At 40.4% G+C, this 19,223-nt stretch overlaps 1 protein-coding gene across 2 annotated transcripts in view; it reads left to right on the top strand.

The window, feature by feature from the left end:
• The window catches only part of ATXN1 (ataxin 1), a 288,719-nt gene that overhangs the window by 137,501 nt on the left and 131,995 nt on the right, over positions 1-19,223 (top strand). For both annotated transcript variants that reach the window (XM_081057551.1, XM_081057552.1), the window contains exon 4: positions 2,968-3,095. The gene's annotated coding sequence lies outside the window, so the exon portion shown is untranslated. The remainder of the gene's footprint in view (positions 1-2,967; positions 3,096-19,223) is intronic.

Genomic DNA, 19,223 nt, shown 5'->3' with positions numbered 1-19,223 from the left:
AAAACTACCAAGTCAAAGCGAGGGTTTGTATTTCAAGACTTGGAACTTGGAGTATCATTAAGGTTTTTGGTTATATAATGAACTGGTTGGTAGGAGAAAGTACACTTTATCCTGGGTGTCTTAAGTGGAAAGAGACTCAAATTAAAGTTTGGCCTATTCGTTTCAAATAGACTTTCAAACTTACTCCATTCATGGGGAGAACGTGAATGAGCCTGTCTCAGGATGCCTTTGTTTTGTAGAACGAAGAAAGCAAATCACTGATTTTCCTTAGCTGAAGAATTAAGTTGTACCAGATCTGGGATATAGGGAACGAGAAAACACTTCAGATGAATACAACATTTCCATTGCTTTTTATTTCTTTGTATCATGCTACTCACTTGGGCAAGTAAACAGATAACCAAACCAAGAACCAAGAGAAGGTTCACAGGACACTCTTGTAGGTAGGCATAAATGCCATTTAAGTCTGGGAGAGGGGAAAAAACAACAGCAACATATATATAGATATATATAGATATATATCTATATATATCTATATATATCCTGACAGTCAAGAGGAGGCCAGCAAATTTGGAACCTAATGCAAAGTCCTGAGAAGATTTTTTTTTCAGACTTTATATGTAATGTGATCTGTTTTTAGCCCTTTTGGGGAGGGTTTTCTTAACGCCAGCTGCGGCATGCAGGTGTTAACACAGAGCTTCCTTTTATTTCTTGTGATGATGGGTGACTTGAGATGCATTAGGAAGCCAGAGTCTGCTTTGCTGTAACATCAAGTATAATCCCTGCACTGAGCGGTGTTCTCTGTTAGAAATCGCTAAGTGTTTGTTGCCCTGATGGCCTGGGCAGTCGGAAATAAGAATCATCTCTTATTCCAAGGTATTAAGAACAGTTGTGTTGCTCTTTTTTTTAAAACTGAGATTATAATTGACCTATAACATTATTTTAGTGTCAGATGTGCAACCTAATGATTGGAGACATATATATAACAAATATATATAGCAAAATAATCACCACAATAACTCTGGTTAACATCAAGTCTGTTGCTCATTTCTTGGTCAAGGAAACCCAGTTGAAATGCCAGGAAAGAAACAAAGATGAAAAGACAGAAATTGGTGTACATCTCTAGATCACATCACATAACACACAGGCTGTTTCCTTTCCCTGGAAACACGATGCCTGGCTAACTTCTGCTCATCTTTCACTTCTCTGCTTAAAGTGTTCCTTTTGTAAGAAAAGCCTTTCTGAGCCCCTACTTCTAAATAAGATACCCCCATTATGACTGCAAATCACAGTGCCTGTTTTTCCTTCATAATACCTGTCCAGTGTTCCAATTTTATACATATTCTAAAAATGGTATGCTATAATTCTTTAACATTTGTCTCTCTTGAGGCAGCAAGCTCTTTAATGATCCTCGTCTGTTTTGTTCACCATTGTGAGCACAGAACCTCGTGGATATACTAAGCACCAAGTAAAAATTTGTCGAGCAAATGAATTAATTAATAAGAAAGCACTTTGGAAACTGTGTTCACTATAAAAGTCATGGTTAATTATATTAGTAGCAGACACCTCCTTTTCCTTTCTGTCCTAGTTTTTTTTCTCTCCATTTTTTAGTTCTTTGTTTTGAGGTAAACTTGTCAGTGTTTTACCAATTCCGAATCTACGATTTGACATTATTCATTGTTGCCCTTTTTTGAGATAGAGACCATTTTTTCCCCTCAAAAATATTACACCCACAGTGTGAATACCGTGCTCCCACCTTTGTTCAGTGTGTGTTTATAACTTGGAAAGGAAAACATGACTGGCCGTTGTGGATGATTTATTTGGGAAGCGAACAGGATGCCAGAATAGCACTTTAATTCTTTTATTCGTCATCACCAAAGCCACTCATGTAAATTCCTATACTTCAAGTATGCTCCTCAAGAATTCACAAGTCAAAATAACTTGATAATATTGGCCCAGGAAAAGCTGTTCCTGGCTCTGTCTTCAAGGAGGGGAAAATTTTTTAAATCCAGGTGTGGAAAATATCAATGATCAGGGTACAAGTCGGTCTTTTCTTTAAAAGTAACAGACAAAAATTATCCAGTCCTTATCCAGTAGGTGCTTGGTGTGCCACTTCTGTGTGGCAGTGTTATCCTCAGTGGGTGGACATGGCAGACAGCCAAGTGGAACATTTCACAGCCCCGCAAACCTCCGGTGCACTAACCACTGCAGACCAGCAATCTGAGGAAGCCCATGTAATGATGTGCAGGCACATGCCTCTCTCACCCCCCTCCCACTCCCCCTACCTCTTGGCTTCCTGCTCCCAGCCCTCACTTTCTTTCTCCCTGAGATTCCAGGCGCCTCTGTTTCTGTCCTCTACTTCTGTCAGCCACTCTGTGGAAGCAGGAGCTTTAGCATGGTGACCCGTGCCGACGTTTGGATGTGTGGGTGCCCCAGGGATGGTTGGTTGTTGATGACTGGCCAAGGCTGGCTTTTATGCTCTGGCTCAGAGCTCAGTAACAGGCTTACGACCACTAATACTACTTTGCGTTTACATAGTGCCTTTCTTCTCAGGAACTCTCAGTGCTTTGCAAGAGTGATCTTATTGATCTTCCCAACAACCCAGCGAGGTATGAAAATGGCAAAGGTCCTAGCTCCCTCCTTTATGCAGAGAGTGGAATCAGGTAGCTTATTCTGAGGCTGTGTTCCAGTTTTGCATCTCAGCTGGGATTTCATCCGAAGTTTCCCAGAAGTGGCTTCAACTTTAGAGGGGGCAGGGGAGAGCCAGGGTTAAGGCAGGCCATGCCATGTGGTGTCTCCTGGGGCAAGAACCAAAATATCCAATATCTTTTTTACAAAAAGGTACTGGAAAATGGTCTTCGGTGAATTATCGATTAGTCTGAGTGATTATACACTTCCTTTGTTGCAGTAACAAGTGACTTGCTGATGCACTTACCTTTTTCTTTCTCTTTGGTTCTATTCCCATGCTAGGTATTTCTCACTTCTCTGTGAAAGGAAGAAAAAACACGCCTGAGCCCAGGAGCCCTCCTGCTTCCTGTTGGACGTCTCCATGGTGAAGGAAGCCTGGGGTGTCAAGTGAACAGCGCACAGTGAATGTTGTAAGTGGATGAGAGCAGCCAGCATCTGTGGTGGCCTGCCTTGCAAGGAGTTGTGGGTCGTGGGACGTCACCAATCCAGGGTGATGAAGGGGTGTTCATGTTCGGTCTCGGTGATCATCCAATTAATTTATTTTCTTCAGGGGAGAGGTTCTGTTCTTATTTGCCGTGAACTTGCCTTTCTCTCCGCTTCAGTGGGGCACGGCTCCTGATCTCCTTCTTGAACAAAAGAGTGGAATACAGTGATTCTTCCGTTGTAGGAATGCCCTTTTTCCTGGTACAGTTAACTAGTGTCAAGTTTAGGGCAACCTCGAAATTCTTTCAGGTTGGTAGGTGGGGGGGAGGGAGGCGTGTCACATTCTCCAGGCTCAGGATTTGTCACCAGGATTGCCACCAGCACTTATTTTTATTTATGTGAAATTTTGGATTGGAATGAATGTTTTTCTGGCTTTCAAAAATCTGAGGTATGCCAGTGCAGTTAGTTGTTTTGGGTACTTCTCTTATTCAAAATGGGCTGATTTACTGGTTTTTACCAGGCTACTGGATTGGGACTTTGAGATTAGTAAAGTAATTCCTGCAGGTCAGCTGCTAGTCACCTTTCATGAGGAGTTTTAGGACCAAGTAATTGAAAAGACTATATATGATGGGCTTCAAAGACCCTATCCATCACAAAATTTAGGGGTTTCACCAGCTCTGCTTTCTGGAGATTTTACCTCATTGCTAGGCTGTGTCACCAAAAAAAGTTGAGATGAGTTTTGACCAGGAAAGAATACAGCTACAGGAAACCCAGGATGGCCTAGAAACATATTTCCTTCAAATGTTAGAAAATGAAAAGCCAGCTTCGACTAGGGTTTTTTTTTTGTTTTTTTTTTTTCGTGTGTGTGTGTGTGTGTGTGTGTGTGTGTGTGTGTGTGTGTAACTTTATATATTAAGTTTTTAGCTTCTTAATAATTTACTCAGGAAAATTTTCTAGGTGTTTCTTACCTATTTTTTTCTAGTTTCTTCAAAGATTTTGAAAAACAAAATGCAGTCATGTGAGGGCATATATCAGGGAGTAAGAGCATTGACATTGAAAAGAAAAATTTCCACTGAATTTTTAAAACTTCCTGGTTTTCTCAAAATTTAAATTAAAATATGCATATTTTCCATATAAATGGGTTTAACAGTTATTTTAAAATAAGCTTACAAATTCAAAATCTCCCAGTGCCTTATAGTCTATGGGCAATGGGAGATACTGGTGTTTTAATTTGTTTCCGTTTTGTAGATATGAGCACATTTGTTCTAGTGGCAAGTACCCAGCTCCTGGAATCAATTGATCTGAATTGTATTCCGGGTCCTGTCGTCAAGGTCAAGCAAATTCGCGACCTTGGGCAGCCACTAACCCCCATGAAGTGTTATATTGTGAGCCTATAGATAGCTCCATGCTATTTCCTTATTGATCAGTTGACATCTTGGTTTGGGGTCCCCATAAGGGGCAGTGCATCGTGTCAGTCATTTTAATACTTAATAAAAAACATCTCTTACTATGAAAGTTTCTATCACTATTAAGGAATAATTTGGGGCACTGTTGGATTTGGGTGCTACAGTAGCAGTGTGTTCTACTAGAAATTATGTTCCCAATCAGGTAGCTGTTAGAATGCACTTCGGTGATATGTTTTAAAGCATTTTTATCCTAGGAAACAAGGATCTTATGGAAAAAGGCTTTAGGTTTCAGGTTACATTTAAATGGGCAGTGCAGTTACTATAATCAAGATAGTTTTTGTTTTGAATCTTGTGGGTTTTTTTTAAACCATTACTTTGAACTGCTCATGTGATACCATATCAAGCCTCAAACATTAAGTAAGGTTTTTCAAAGAAGTTCTGAATGTAAACTTTAAGATACCACATGGCCAACTTAAAGTAACTTTAAAATCCTTCCATAAACGAAGTAGGTTGAGAGAGAGGATAAGGACTTTATCTTCCCAATTGCGTTTGCTTGGGTTGTGGCAGGGGTGTCCTAGTTTTCTTAGTAATTTTGAAATTAGTAACTTTTTGTCATCTTGGAGCATTTTTACAACACTGGGTTTATATTTTCCCCTTACTTTGGTGTCCTGGGTGCCCCAAGGCCTGTGCCTTTGTGGTAGGGAAGGCAGACAATATTCAAAGAATGTGTGCTTGCTCGTAGATGAGGTATGATTGTGGGTATATGAATACTTGAGTAATAATCATAGCAGCCATTGGAATTGGTGTCCATCCTCAGCAGTCCTTGCAGATTGCACCCCAAACTCATTACCTCTGCAGTACTCTTCTTCCTGTCCCCATTAAACCACCTCTCAAATCTGCCACCATCTTTCTAGCAGATGGACTTTGTTCCTGAAAGTGTCTCAAGCAGGCTCTGAGATATGGTATCTTGTACAAGAAAAGTGTGGCAATGAAAACTGACAAGAGTCAGGAGACCTGGGTTTTCCACATGAATCTGCAGTTAACTGTTTAACCTTGGGCCCCCGGAAGCCTGAGGGGCCCATTTTATGGTGAGTAACATGAGAAAGTTGAGTTAAATGAGCTCTTCTGGCTTCCAGTGGCTAACGTTGCATAAAGCAGCAGTCTTTTATGAGGTAGATTGGACCTTCATTTTACCCCGTTTGGCTTCTAAAAGTCAATGATTTGGCACAACTTTAATTTACAACTGTTTTTAAAATGTTGAGCCCAGTCTGTGGTTAAAAAAAAACAAAAAAGGAAAGAAAGGAAAGAAAAAAGAATTATGTCTGTCACCATCATGATACCCTTTCCTCAGGCACCATGTGACAGTTCAAAGGTATTCATTTGAGTGCTTTCTAAGAATGTAGCTTTCGTCTTTTATATTTAGGATATACACCCATTGTTCTTTTTGAAAATTAAATATGAGCCACTTTTGAAATTAACTTTTTAAAAACTGTCCACCTTCATACTCATATATTGTTTAGTATATAAGCAAGGAGGTAGTGAGCTACTATGTTTCTTTCCTGAGCTTCTCTGCTTCCTTAAATAGGACCTATTGAGTTACCTTTTCAAAGTAGCCTTCCCTGACCTGTATAAAATAGCACTTACACCATCCTTCTGTATCCTCTAGCCTACTTTATTTTTCTTTTTTATTTTTTTTTTTTTTTTTTTTTGTCCAATGAAGGTGGAGTGGAAAATGAGTCCATATTTTGGAGTGTTACCCCTTGTCTTCAGGGCCCTGGAACTTGGTCCCTTTGCTGGGCCCTGGGAATCACTCAGACACCAGGACTGGCCATCACCCCCATAGCAGAAGCCTGCTTTATTTTTCTTTTAAGCATCTTATGTGTTACATATTTATTTACTAATCTCCTCAACTAAACTGTAAGCTCCATGAAAATAGGGATGATGATAATGATTATTATTATTATTTTCGGGTGAATCTACAACTCCTAAAATGCTACTTGGCCCATAGTGGACACTCAGTAAATATTTAAATATTTGTTGAGTGACTGTCTAAGGACAGAGTAAATTTATGCCTGGGCTTCATATGTGTGGGCCTAAGCCATGAATAAAGGAATATAAACATGGTTCTGAGGAGAATAGGGTAGGGGATGGCATAGAGGGACTAGTCTGTTTTCTTTAATCCTTAGAAGGCTACTTAGAAGTAGGTGCTAAATGTCTATGGTGTGTTTAAGTAATGTGGGAAAGGAAACAATTTGTAAAAAAAAAAAAAAAGGCTTTATAGAACTATATTGAGTTTGGGGATTTTCTGATACTTTTTTTTTTTTTTTTTTTTAATTCTGCACTGTGTGTGTTTTCTCTGCTTTTCCATTTGAGTGGTTTGGTTCTTCAGTTATTTATGAGAGGCCTGCTTGGACATTCTATGAAAGGTGGTGGTTTTGATGGTTTTGCCTCTTATAATCACACCATTTTATCACCTTTTATGTTTACATTTATTCCCAAAGTGGGAACCAGGCTTGACATGCGGAATCTACCTAGAAACTCACAATTTACCAAATAGCATCATTTTCATTTTCTTTCCTTTTGGATGACACGCCACGGGGAGTGAAGAAATGGTATGCCGGTACAAATGAAGTCCATCTAATGTCTCTGTGGTGTGAAAGGGGAAACTCACAAAAGTCTTAGGGTGACATCATCCTCCTACATTGCTTTTGTGGATCACAATGATAAAGGTTCTTGAATTTTGTGTGCTTATCGACCCCCTTTTCAGAATAACTGTTCTGAGTTACATATTCTTAGGGAGCAATAGTAAGACTAAAATAAACACCTCTGTGTCTATTTGCACAGTATTATGCTGTCTTCATAAGCTTTGAAAAATGGGAACTGAATTTCTAGTCTCCAGAGTAAGAGAACTACACATACACACTCTAATAAGATGGATTTGGGAATTCCCCCGTGTCTGTCAATTTGTACCTTTAGATTTGCCATCTGTGATAACAAATTCTCTAGCACTATCATTTGGGGAAAAAAAGAAAAACTGAGGTGGAGAAGGGGGTCAGGAGAGAAGGGGAGATTTTACTGTTAGATAAATGAAGGGAAACAGTCTCTCTGTATTTTCTTTCTTTTTTTTTTTTTTTGGCCCTTGCTTATCATGACCCTCTAAATCGGTCTGCATATTGTAAGGGCTCTTTCAGAGCGTATTCCGTGCAAGTAGTCTGTAGCCTCATGTCCTGTAGGGTTTTCTGTTGTACCAATTTCTTTTTCTTTCCCAGACTTCTTCCAGTTGCTTCTTTTTGATCGCCACTAGTTCCTGGCATTGCCCCTTTGGTGGGGCCTTTGCATGAGCTCCTACTTCTGAGAGTTAATGTCAGAACTACTTCCTGAGTCAGTTGGCAGTCTAGCACATTCCAGGCACACCCTTTCCCCTCAGCGTCATCTTCCCCAAATGCTCTGCCTCCTCCTTTCAGCATTGTGTAGAGGAGAAGGGAAAAAACACAGAGCACCCGGAAGTTGTGGAAGGAAAAATGTTCATGTGTCTTCTATAATATTCATGCTCTGTGGGGGAAAAGAAGGCATCAGCAGCCTGTTCGGACTGCTTTCTAACCGAATAGTGCTGAGGTAAAAAGTGTGTTCTGCTTAAGTTTAGAATTCACTAAATAAATACTATTTATTGAGACTGTTGTATGTCAAGGTGTGCTAAAGTCTGTTAAGGATACAGGGATGAGTAATCTATATTTACTGTCTTCTGAGAGCACTGTGAGAGATTGTGCTTCGGACAAGAGTCAAGTGGTCCGAACCGGATGGTAGGTAAGCTTCCTCGGGAATGGGTTTTCAGGGAAGACTTCAAGGACTGCTGAGCATCTCAATTAGTCCTTGAAGCAGAGGGTAGATTTCAACCCAGTATGTGTGTGTGCTTTGAGACGACAAAGGAGGGAGAGAAGATAAAACTAGTCTTTTATTAAACTGCTTCTGCATCTGGGCAGATGAGAGCTCAGAGTCGGAACTTCTTTCCATCAGAAATGATGTCGTATGATCACCAAAAAAGACATAGAATGGGGATTTGTAGTACCTGGAAACCATTCTCTGTTAGGGTTATCATATATACGTATACACACACATACATACACATATACATATATATGTGTATATATAGATATATATTTTATCTGCAAAAGCTGAAGCAAGAACTCAGGCACTTAAAGAAATGACACCTCTCAACCCTAGTAAATGTAGTGTTTTCAACTTGAACTTCAGGCAGAAACCATGTATCTTTGAAGTATTCATTGTTCAAGAGTCACTATGCCCTCGAGAAGGAAGGACGAGGATGACTGGGTAGAGATGCTGCCTCGGAAAGACAGTATTAAGCCACTGAACATTCTTCCAGAGGGAGATCAAATAATTCCCACACTTTTGGGCACTGCCGAGGTTGGGCGGCTCCATCATCTTTGTTAAAATATTACTGACGTATGTATGTCATTTCTCACAAAGTAAATCATGCCATAGGATTAGAATTATTTTCATTATTCCTCTAAAAGATTGTTGTCTCTCTTACAGAAGAGAGAGGCACAGATAGGAACTAAATAACATTATTTTGTCATAAAGCCAAAACAAAATATGTTGGCTCTTACTGGCAAATTGTTCCTTGGGACTAATGTAAAAATGCAATTAGAAAGGTAATTTCATTCTTTTAATTTCCAAAATTTTTCATTTTTATAAAATAATCAGTTTTTAATACCAGAAAATCATTTAACCACTCCCTCAACATACATTCATATTAAATTTCAAGTGGGAGCTATGTAATAAATCCTGCTAGGTGGAATCTTAGATTGAAAGAATTAATCCATCTTGTACATGTCTTGAAGATTATGTTAACCTTTTGCAGACACCTGAATAATTATGTTCTAGAAAAAGTAATTTTCCACAAGTGTAAAGTGCTATTTAAGTGAGATAGTAAAATAGGCTGTTTGCAGCCTGTATTGCTGGAAGTTAGTGTTTCATTCATTTCTTTCTACTTGTGGGTACATTCTGAAGCAACTTTCTTAAGTAGAATCCCCCCAAATGGCAATATTAATGGGATACAAATGGCAATCTCCTTTAGAATCTTTTATTTTCAAAACTCAGGCAAGTTCTTGTCATGCTCTTTGGACTCTTCCCCTCTTCTTCCACCTTTAAATCCCACTTCTTTTCCAATCCCTTTATCACATCACGCCTTATGACATCTTCTTTCCTGCTTTGAACGTCTGGCACTGGGATGGGACATGTCCACAGTGCCAGACCTCTGCGTGAGAGTGGGCTTGATTATTTCTTTCATTCTGCACATAAGCCCTCTTTAGGGACATGGGGGCAATGTGCTCTGCATATCTAGAAATGAAAACACAATCGCTAAAATAGTTTTCTAAAATTTCCATTAGGTTGCTCCTCATTTCATTTTGCTTTTTTTCTTCCCAAACCCTTGTAGCTCTCATAGAACTGAAAAATTGTAACTTCTCCAGGGCTAGAATCCAAGATGTTGACAGGCAGTCTTAATGCCTGGGGCTCCTACGAGTTGCTACCCATTATAAGCATTGTAAAACTTAGTCTGCAGAACAAAGAGAACTGGGCACAGAGATTGTTCCCTTCTTCTACCGTGGCAAGCCCTAGTTTTCCAGGCCCCTTTGCCTTTTTCTTCTTTGTTCTCCAAGAAAAGGGGGTATGAGATTAGGATGCTATTGTTCCAAAAGGAGACAGTTATTGCCCGTACAAGCAGTTTTTTCCCTTCACTTTGGCAACCTTAGTTGTTCTACCTGTTTCTGGCTCTCCTACTTCTGCTTACAAACAACCTCCCTCCCCCCCACACTCAGAAGACTAATCAATTAAATATACAAATATCAGCTGGTTCCTGCATATCTACCAGCTGACATAATTCAGAATAGAGCCAGTCAGCCTTTATCTTAAGTGAGTTTCTTGCCCCTTCTCTGTCACCAGCACATCAAGCACAAGTGTAGATTAAAGGATAGTATGTGAAGGTGAGAGCTATCCACTGGATAATGTTAGTCTGTCACTCCCCTTTAGTGGAGCAGATTAGCTGCCAGTCAGTATCTTGTTGCTGTCATTGGAGTTTGCAATCTGGGTTCCCAGCTCTGCTGGCGATCTGTTTCTGTATCCCAGCAATGATGCCAGTTGTCCTAGCAACGTACTAGCTGACATGTCCCTAAAGGCAAGCAAGGGAATGGCAGTGGTGAGGGTGGCCTCCAGAGGGTCAGCAGAGAGTTGGCATTCACCTTGCTCAAAGAGGATTTTCCATTTCCTTCATCTGGGCAGACCTCCAGGAAGAGGATGTCAGTATCATGGGAGTGTCACTTACTAAGGATCGTGGACCACATGGTCTTTCTGCTACCGATAGCATCCAGTGGAGAATAACAAACTGATTAATGGATAGTCCAGGCATAACCTGGGGTCTGCCAGGCCACGATGTTAGGCGATCACAGAACATCAGATGGTATCAGCTTTTCTTGTGAATTGAGTTAATGTTCTGGTTGTTTATCAGCATTGGCATTCAAAGTTGGGGACATGGGTAGATGTTTGGGAGGAATCGGAGGTCAAGAGAGGGAAACACCACAACAGTTGGTCTTGGCTACTTTTCCTGTTGTCTGGTCTGGCTGGAAAGCAGTCCAGTGTAACTAGAGCTCCAGTAATTTATCCATGTACCCAGCATGAAAAGGGACACTCTTCTTTTTAATTACTCTCCTCCTCCCTTTATGTCAAATTGAATTGGCACTAAATGACTTTTCTCCCCTTTTCTGGTTTGGATCCAAAAAAACATTAGAAGTCCTGAGGATTCTGTCTTAACGTCCCTAACCTAGCTGGCCTTACCTAAAGTTTAAAATCAGGCAGTTGATTGACATTGGATGTCTTGGGGACTTTATTCCATAGCCACTTTGTTGTAAAAGCCCCTAGCCAGTGACTTTGGCTGACATTTTCTTCTAGGAGTGTTTCTGTCTGTGTTGGCATGGCGATGTCAGGACGTTTTTCACAAATAAAGAACTAGAGGTGGATCTACCTGCAAACCTCATTGGGAGATGAGGAGCGAGGGAATCCGATGAATGGCATGTCCCCAGAACATCTGAAATCCACAAATGGTATAAAATAGTATCAATACCTTAAGTTGCACTACTAAAAGCATTTTTGTACTCTCAGAGATCTACTACTATTTGCTCCACCGAATGTCCATACTTAGCTGAGATAATTACATCTTCATGATGAAGAAGCCAATTAGGGTGTATCTGGACATTTCTGGCACACTTTACATACTCCACAAATATCAGTTCCCTCTTCCATACCTGTAATAAGAATAGATATTTAAGATCTGGGACTGGAATTAAGAGAAGTGATATTTGAACAAGGTAGGTGTTTATACTTTCAGAAAACTTTTTGTTTTCAAGATAGATTTCTCAACAGATAAAAATTGAAAAGTCAGTTTCGTTGGACAGGTGTGTGGTGTGCCCAACAGGTCATTATTTTAAGTTGCTGAAATGGTTTAAATTGTAAAAGACACGGTGTATTCCTAGAACAATAAATATCTGTTAGTTGCATTTTGACATTGTAAAGAAGTAGAGGGGTTTTTTTTAAGATCATTATGTAATTCTTAATTCAATAGGTAATGGTAAGTATTCCTCATCGTGCACAGGCAATGAAGACAATTCTCCCATGTCAATGTGAATAATAAATATAGCTAATGTGAATAGGTTAAAGTTAGAAGACTAAAATCCTTTCAAAGTTTGGGCCAGCATGGTGGCTCAGGCGGTTGGAGCTCCGCGCTCCTCACTCCAAAGGCTGCCGGTTTGATTCCCACATGGGCCAGTGGGCTCTCAACCACAAGGTTGCCAGTTCAACTCCCACAAGGGATGGTGGGCTGCGCCCCCTGCAACTAGCAACGGCAACTGGACCTGGAGCTGAGCTGCGCCCGCCACAACTAAGACTGAAAGGACAGCAACTTGAAGCTGAATGGCACCCTCCACAACTAAAATTGAAAAGGACAACAACTTGACTTGGAAAAAAGTCCTGGAAGTACACACTGTTTCCCAATAAAGTCCTGTTCCCTTTCCCCAATAAAATCTTTTAAAAAAATGCCCCCATGAGGGTAGGAAATAAAATCCTTTCAAAGTTTGATAGTTCCTTTTTGGAAAGAAATTTGGTAAAGCAGAAGAGACGCGTTAGATCTCATGAACTTCATGCTTCATACTTTACACAATGTATCTCGATATACAGTAATTGGAAACGCACCTAGAACAGAAAGAACCTGTTATCTCTTTCTCTCTCTCAAATTTGTTGTGTTCTGTCACAAAGGTAGGTGTGAATCTAAATATTGATAACTGAGGAGAAGATGGAGACATTTTGGGCCTGGCCCAGGAGCAGTAGCAATAGGCTAAGTAAGAACGAATGCCTGGGGTCTCTTTTCATTCCTGCTTCAGACCACTGGCAAGCTACTTTCTGTCTCTGTGTCTCTATTTCTTTGTCTTCCAAAGGAAGATAGTCATCACTTCCACTTAATAGCATCAGATTTGAAGATATTTGCCCCAATAGGAGACTTTGGAATCATATCTGGGTTCAAATCTCAGCCCTGCCACTCGTTAGCTGTGTGTCCTTGGGGAAATTGCCCAACTTTTTCTGAGTTTTATTTACCTTATCTGTGAATTAGGTCTGATCATACCTACCCTGCAGGATTGCTGAGAGAATGAGATGAGATATGTGTTTTAGCCCAGTGATTTCTCCCTAGTAGCTGTGGTGGCTATAATGCTGTTAGGATAATAAATTTCACAAAACAAAATTTATCATGATGTGTCACTAAAATCAACAGGTGAACAATTGCAACTTGCTAGTCTCTTTGTAGAGACATTTCCCCTGCAACATGAATTATCATTAACTGTCAATTGCAGTTAGCTGTAGAAACATTTCCTCCATAATATGAATTGTCATTAACTGTCAGTGTCATTGCATTGACAGTGAATTCAGTATGTATTGTTAAAGCCTTCTGCTTCTTTCACATATAGTAATTATGATGGTGAAGGTGACAACGTTTGTCAGAATTATCCATGTGAATATACTGAAGGCCCTGGAATTTTAGGTGAATTTTTCAGTATTAGTGAAACTGAAAGGCACAGTGAGTGGAAGAAATGATAGTCTCATCTATAAAAGAATAGGGAGATTCCCAAAGACTATTGATATGAGTGGAACTCTAAAAAAGAAAATCATTAAAATATATTTTGATGTAGTTAATATGTCCAGGTGGTGATAGGTAAAAAGAACTAGTCTAATTCTTTGAAATTAAGTATAGAAAAAGCTAGAAGATATATACATCCTGTATTTTCATTCAGCAAGTATTTACTGAGTGTGTGCTGTAAGTAAGGCATCCACGACAGCTAAAGGAGCTTTCAATCACTGGAGAGATGAGAAAACAGTCAACTCCTTTATACTGTGCCCGTTGTTCTTTTAGTGGAACCAACTGGATGCAAAGCAGTGTAGCCTTGTCTGGGGTCAGGGAAGCCTTCATCCTGAGACTGGGAGATATTAACCCAGGAAACAAAGTGAGTGTATCAGTTGGCATATACTGTGTAACAAGCCACCCCAACAAACGTATTATTTCTTGTGGTTCTGTGGGTTAGCTGGGCTTTTCTAGCTTAGCGGCATGGCTGGGACTGATTGGTCTAAGATGGCCTCACTCACATGCCTAGGTGTTGTAAGGCTGGTTGGCCCGAGGGAGAGGGGAGCTTCAGTGGGACAGCTTATTTCCGCTCCACATGGTCTCTCATCCTCCAGTAGGCTAGTCTGAGCTCCTTCATTTTGCGATCTCAAGGTGGCTCTCCCAAGGGCAGCAAGATAGGACAAAGCAAGATACACTAGTGCTTTTCGACCTCTCCTCACAAGGTGTTTGCTAATTTCCCTTTGGCCAAGTAAGCAAATCACAGATTCAAGGGATGAGGGAAATGCCAGCTTTAGTCACACGGTGGACAACATGTGCCCAGCTCAGAGGTAAGAGAGAACATGGCATGTTGGAAGACCAAAAGTAGTCCAGAGTGGCCAGAGGAGAGCAGGTAAGAAGTGTCAGGGGAGGGCCAGGTCATGAAGTAGCTATTCAGTCAGCTCTGCTGAGGAGTTTGGAGTTTATCTTGAGGACAGGAGAAGAGTAATTGACAGAGCTTAAGCAGGATGTTGACATGATCAATAAGATATGGAGAAGCATGGTTAGATGGCAAAATCCTAAAAGCATGTGTTAGCTTAGACAATTCAGGGACAGTTCCTAAGAGACGTCCCAGGAACAGCTAGGAGAAGACAGAAGTGCTATAGCTGAGAGGCTGTTCCCAGTGGACATGTGCTTCTTAAACAGTGTGACCAGAAAAGTCAGTGGAGACCCTGTCAGGAGGGAGAGAGGCTCAGGTCACGAGCACTATTCATATGGAATCTTCCAGAAGAACTTGGAACACATTAAGGGAGCTGGATCTTGCCAGCAGCTTTCATTGCGTCACTCCTTGTCAGGATCCTGCCAGATTCCTGTGTCCTGGGGGTTCTAAATAAATACCGACTGATGCACTGATTGAAAGACAGTCTCTGAAAGTGTCTTCTCCTGGTAGGTCGTGTGATAGTATCATCCCAGCTGAAGACTCTGCTTTCCCACAGGATTCCCTCTGACCTCAAAATAGGCAATGTGTTCTAGGAGCCCTTGGGTTCCCTAAAAAATCTGTTTCTACCCTTGGATGAGACCGGTGCTCACCCATTAATTGCAAGAACTGACCTTTTAACTGTGCTATTAAGTATAACTCTTTTAAAATACTAAAATAGAAATGACTGTTTCATTTCACTAAATTCAAGTCACCGAGAGTGAGAACTTGTGGTTTTCACTGGTACGTTTGGGAGCCAGTTTGTTGTCATTGAAACTGCACGATATCGGGTGGGAGTAGCAGGGTACTTTTCAGGCTTCAGAGTTATAACTCAGATGTTGAAAGTGCTATCTTTTATAGATTTTTTTAAAAATGGGGGAGGGGACACCTAAATGCACATTAAGTAGATAAATAATTTGCTATGATTTCTTTCTAATTTTTCAGTAAAAAAAAAAATACTGAAGCATGTCGACAGGGTGTTGCAGGCTGGTGGGGATGGCCTCTGGTTTCTGCTCTCTTTGCCTTGAGGAATGCCTTCCCTCACCATATAATTGTGAATAAGTGGAAATTGAGGGGATAGAGAAAGACAAAAAGGAAAACTAAAACCCCAGAACATACTTCTCTCGGGGCGGGCAGGCCACTGTGGTAACTCAGTAACGATATTTTCTCCACTTAAAGAATTTTCACAGCCTTTAAAAAGTCACTCCTTGTGAGATGGACAGTTGGCCATATTAGCATTTCACTTTCTGCTCACTGATAGGGCTGCTTTGTCAGCATTCAATTCAATTGGGGTACCACTCTGCATGTCTGGGGCTGGTGGCTAAGCTCCCGTGTGTACCAGGTGTTATCACCTGGCATTGTCACCTGAAGGGCATACATTTTCAAAGACAGGAGAGGGTTTGAGAAACCCCGGTGCTGGGTCCGAGACTAAAGGCATTTGTTTGCTGCAGAGAAATAGCAAGAATTTTAGACATTTTTATCAGTTTTAGATAAACAATTATGTGAAGGACTGATAAAGAAATGTGTGATAGGGGACTTCATAATTTAAAGTGCCCAAATTTGGTGAGCTTCATAATCATGTGAAATGGAAATGAAAACATGGCATGTTTTAGAATTCCTGATTCTGCTTATTTGTTTTAATAGTGATTATTGCATAAACATTGACTCATTGCATTCGATATTGAAAGGAAGATATGGTTTGCTGTGCTCAGTCTGGTCTGGCTTCCAGCACAGGGTCTAAAACTAGTACCAGATAAAGGAGAGAGCTCAGCAGCATAGGTAACTGAAGGAACCAACTGCCGTATATTTTTGTACAAACGCATGACCTTACGTGAAGTTTTGCATGAAATATTAATCAAAATAATATATTTCTGTATAAGTACTTATTCAACCTATTCTAGAATATACAGAGTATAGAGGGGAAAAATAGAATCTTCTTATTTTTAGAAGTGGAGTGAAGATGCAGGTGTATGTATTGTGCCACCTGTGTATTATTTCACTGGGTTTTGTCAGCTTATTTTCTTAACCACCTGTGTTTTCTATGGTACCTTAAGCAATGGAACCATGCTAATGCACAAGGGGCATGGGTACACAATTAAAGCCAACATCATAATCAAAACCACCTCCAGGTACTTGCTTTTTAAAGAAATTGTAATAGTACAGTGTAGTCTGGACAAGTGGAACTTTTATCGAAACTACACTTGATTGTTTCCTTGATTAATATACCGAGGCAGTCATTGTAATCTAAGGTCTGACAGGTGGTGAGGCAACTGATAAAATCATTCCCGTAAGCATTTTAAGTATCTTATAAAGAAAGATAGGTTATCCCAAGTCAGAATACTGTTGCTCTCCCACCGTTAGTTTTTATGTAAACTCTCCTGATACAACTATAGAGTCTCTCTCTCTCTGACACAGACAGACACACACTCACACACACTCCCCAAGGCTCCCTGTCTTGCTCTACTGAAAGCAGCCCGAGGACAGAGGGCATGGCAGCTTTGCGTTCTGCTGGCTTTCCAGTCTTATTCTATGGAAAGGGCATAAAGTCATAGCTGTGGGCTATGATTTTCACTTATCTCGACATTAAACCTGTCTGATCCAGTCCGTCTTATCTATTACATCATTCACAGATCTGAATTCTTCAAACCTAACCTACTCATTGTAGCAAACCCAGAAATGCGGAGCTGCAAGGCATATATATTTATTTATTACATCTCAATCTTAAACTTACTAGCTATATTTCAGTTTATGAAACTGAAAACTCGAATTAGTTTCCAGGATGAAGTACGTAGCCATAGTTGAACATTGTTTAGCAGAAGCCATGTTTATCTTCTGATACAACTCTTTTCAAGTTTCATGTGGTAAATTTGTTTTCTATTGCGGGGAGTCTTTCACATAGAAGGAAGAGTGTAGGGGTGAGGAAGCAGAGCAAAGCAGATTTGTATGAAAATCTGTGGCAAAAGGTCATCTGTGGCGTGGGGAAAATTTCCAAGTAGGCACAATTTGATTTCAGCATGTTCCTTCGGCATCTCGTCTCCCTCTTCTCCCTTTTGGATCTAATCTTTCCCTTCTCCCAATGCCTCAAATCAGTTCATGTACCTTGGTTGACTTGTGGAGAAACAGTCTGACAAAGACACATTAAGCTGAGAGAGATTTTGGCCAGGATAATTGCATTGTACAAGGGTTTGGAGACCCAAGGGTTGAATTTTTTTAATAGTGTAATTTCAGCTGATCCTGTGGGGGGGGGGGGGCGATCTTTTGGGTGTCAGTTTTTCAAACATATTGGGAACCAAGCAACTGCCCACCTGATCAATGCATGCTACTTATCCTGCATTCTATCTGATAACTTTCCATATAAAACAACTATTAACTTAATCTTAATAATCTAATTAACTTTGCATATAAACTTCAAAGCTATGGTATGCTTTACCAACTTTCATTTTTTTCCAGTTTTTAAACGTGTGATAAAATACACATAAAATAATATTTATCAGCTTTACCACTTTTAAGTTTAGTGTACAGTATGAATTTCAGTTCAGTGTACTCAACTGTTCAACTGTACTCAAGTACAGTTGCTAGTAAGTGCATTCACATTGTTGTGAAACCATCACCACCATCTCTCATCAGAATGCTTTTCATCTTGCAAACTGGAACTCTGTACCCACCAAACTCCGCACCCCCCCGCACCCTCCAGCCCCTGGCAAGTACCATTCTACCTCTATCTCTGAACGTGACTACTCTAGGGGCCTCATATAAGTGGAAATACACAGGATTTGCCTTTTTATGACTGGTTCCTTTCATTTAGCATATCCTCAAGGCTCATCCATGTCGTAGTATGTGTCAGAATTCCTCTCCTTTGTAAAGCTGAATGCTATTCCATTGTATGGACATACCACATTTTGTTGATCCATCCATCCATCGATGGACACTTGGGTTGCTTCCACTTCTTTGCCACTGTGAGTAATGCTGCAGTAAACATGTGTGTGCAAATACCTGTTCAAGACCCTTCCCCAACTTTCTTTTACATCCTTGCTAGATACAATCCCTTGAGGAAGACGTGCACCTCCCGTCTTTGAGCTTCTTTTGTGATAGAACCAGGTCGACTTTCTGCCCAGTAGTGTTATTTGAAGTATCTTCTCTGCCAGTCTCTCACCTAATGCCCGAAATGCACTAATAGGAGTTCAGTCTTCAGATATTGAGCAAAACTTTCCCCTTGTTTTCTATTAAAATACACATGATCCAGGGTCAGAGCCACTGATAAGATATTAGCCCCTTGGTGTGAATTCATGTAACCAGACCCTGTCTTTGAAGTTTTCTCTGCCCCCCTCCCTAGTTCTTCACAGTTTGCTCCCTATTACATCTGTTCCCTATTCATAGCTTTGCATTACTCCTGTAAGTGTCACACCGTATTAAAATTACTTATTTATCTGTTGCTTCTCCTGATAGAATAGAAGCTTTGTAAGGACAGGACGCTTGCATAACTTCTGTTAATTTTTCAGGCCCTAGTAAAGTATCACACAGACAACTCTAAATGAACCATTCATTGATTCATTCATTCATTGGGCATGTAAAGAGTGCC

This window comes from Rhinolophus hipposideros (genome assembly GCF_964194185.1).
Source record: "Rhinolophus hipposideros genome assembly, chromosome: 8".
Taxonomy (NCBI): domain Eukaryota; kingdom Metazoa; phylum Chordata; class Mammalia; order Chiroptera; family Rhinolophidae; genus Rhinolophus; species Rhinolophus hipposideros.
The sequence above is the reverse complement of the archived record's forward strand: the minus strand, read 5'-3'. Positions and strand labels throughout refer to the sequence as shown.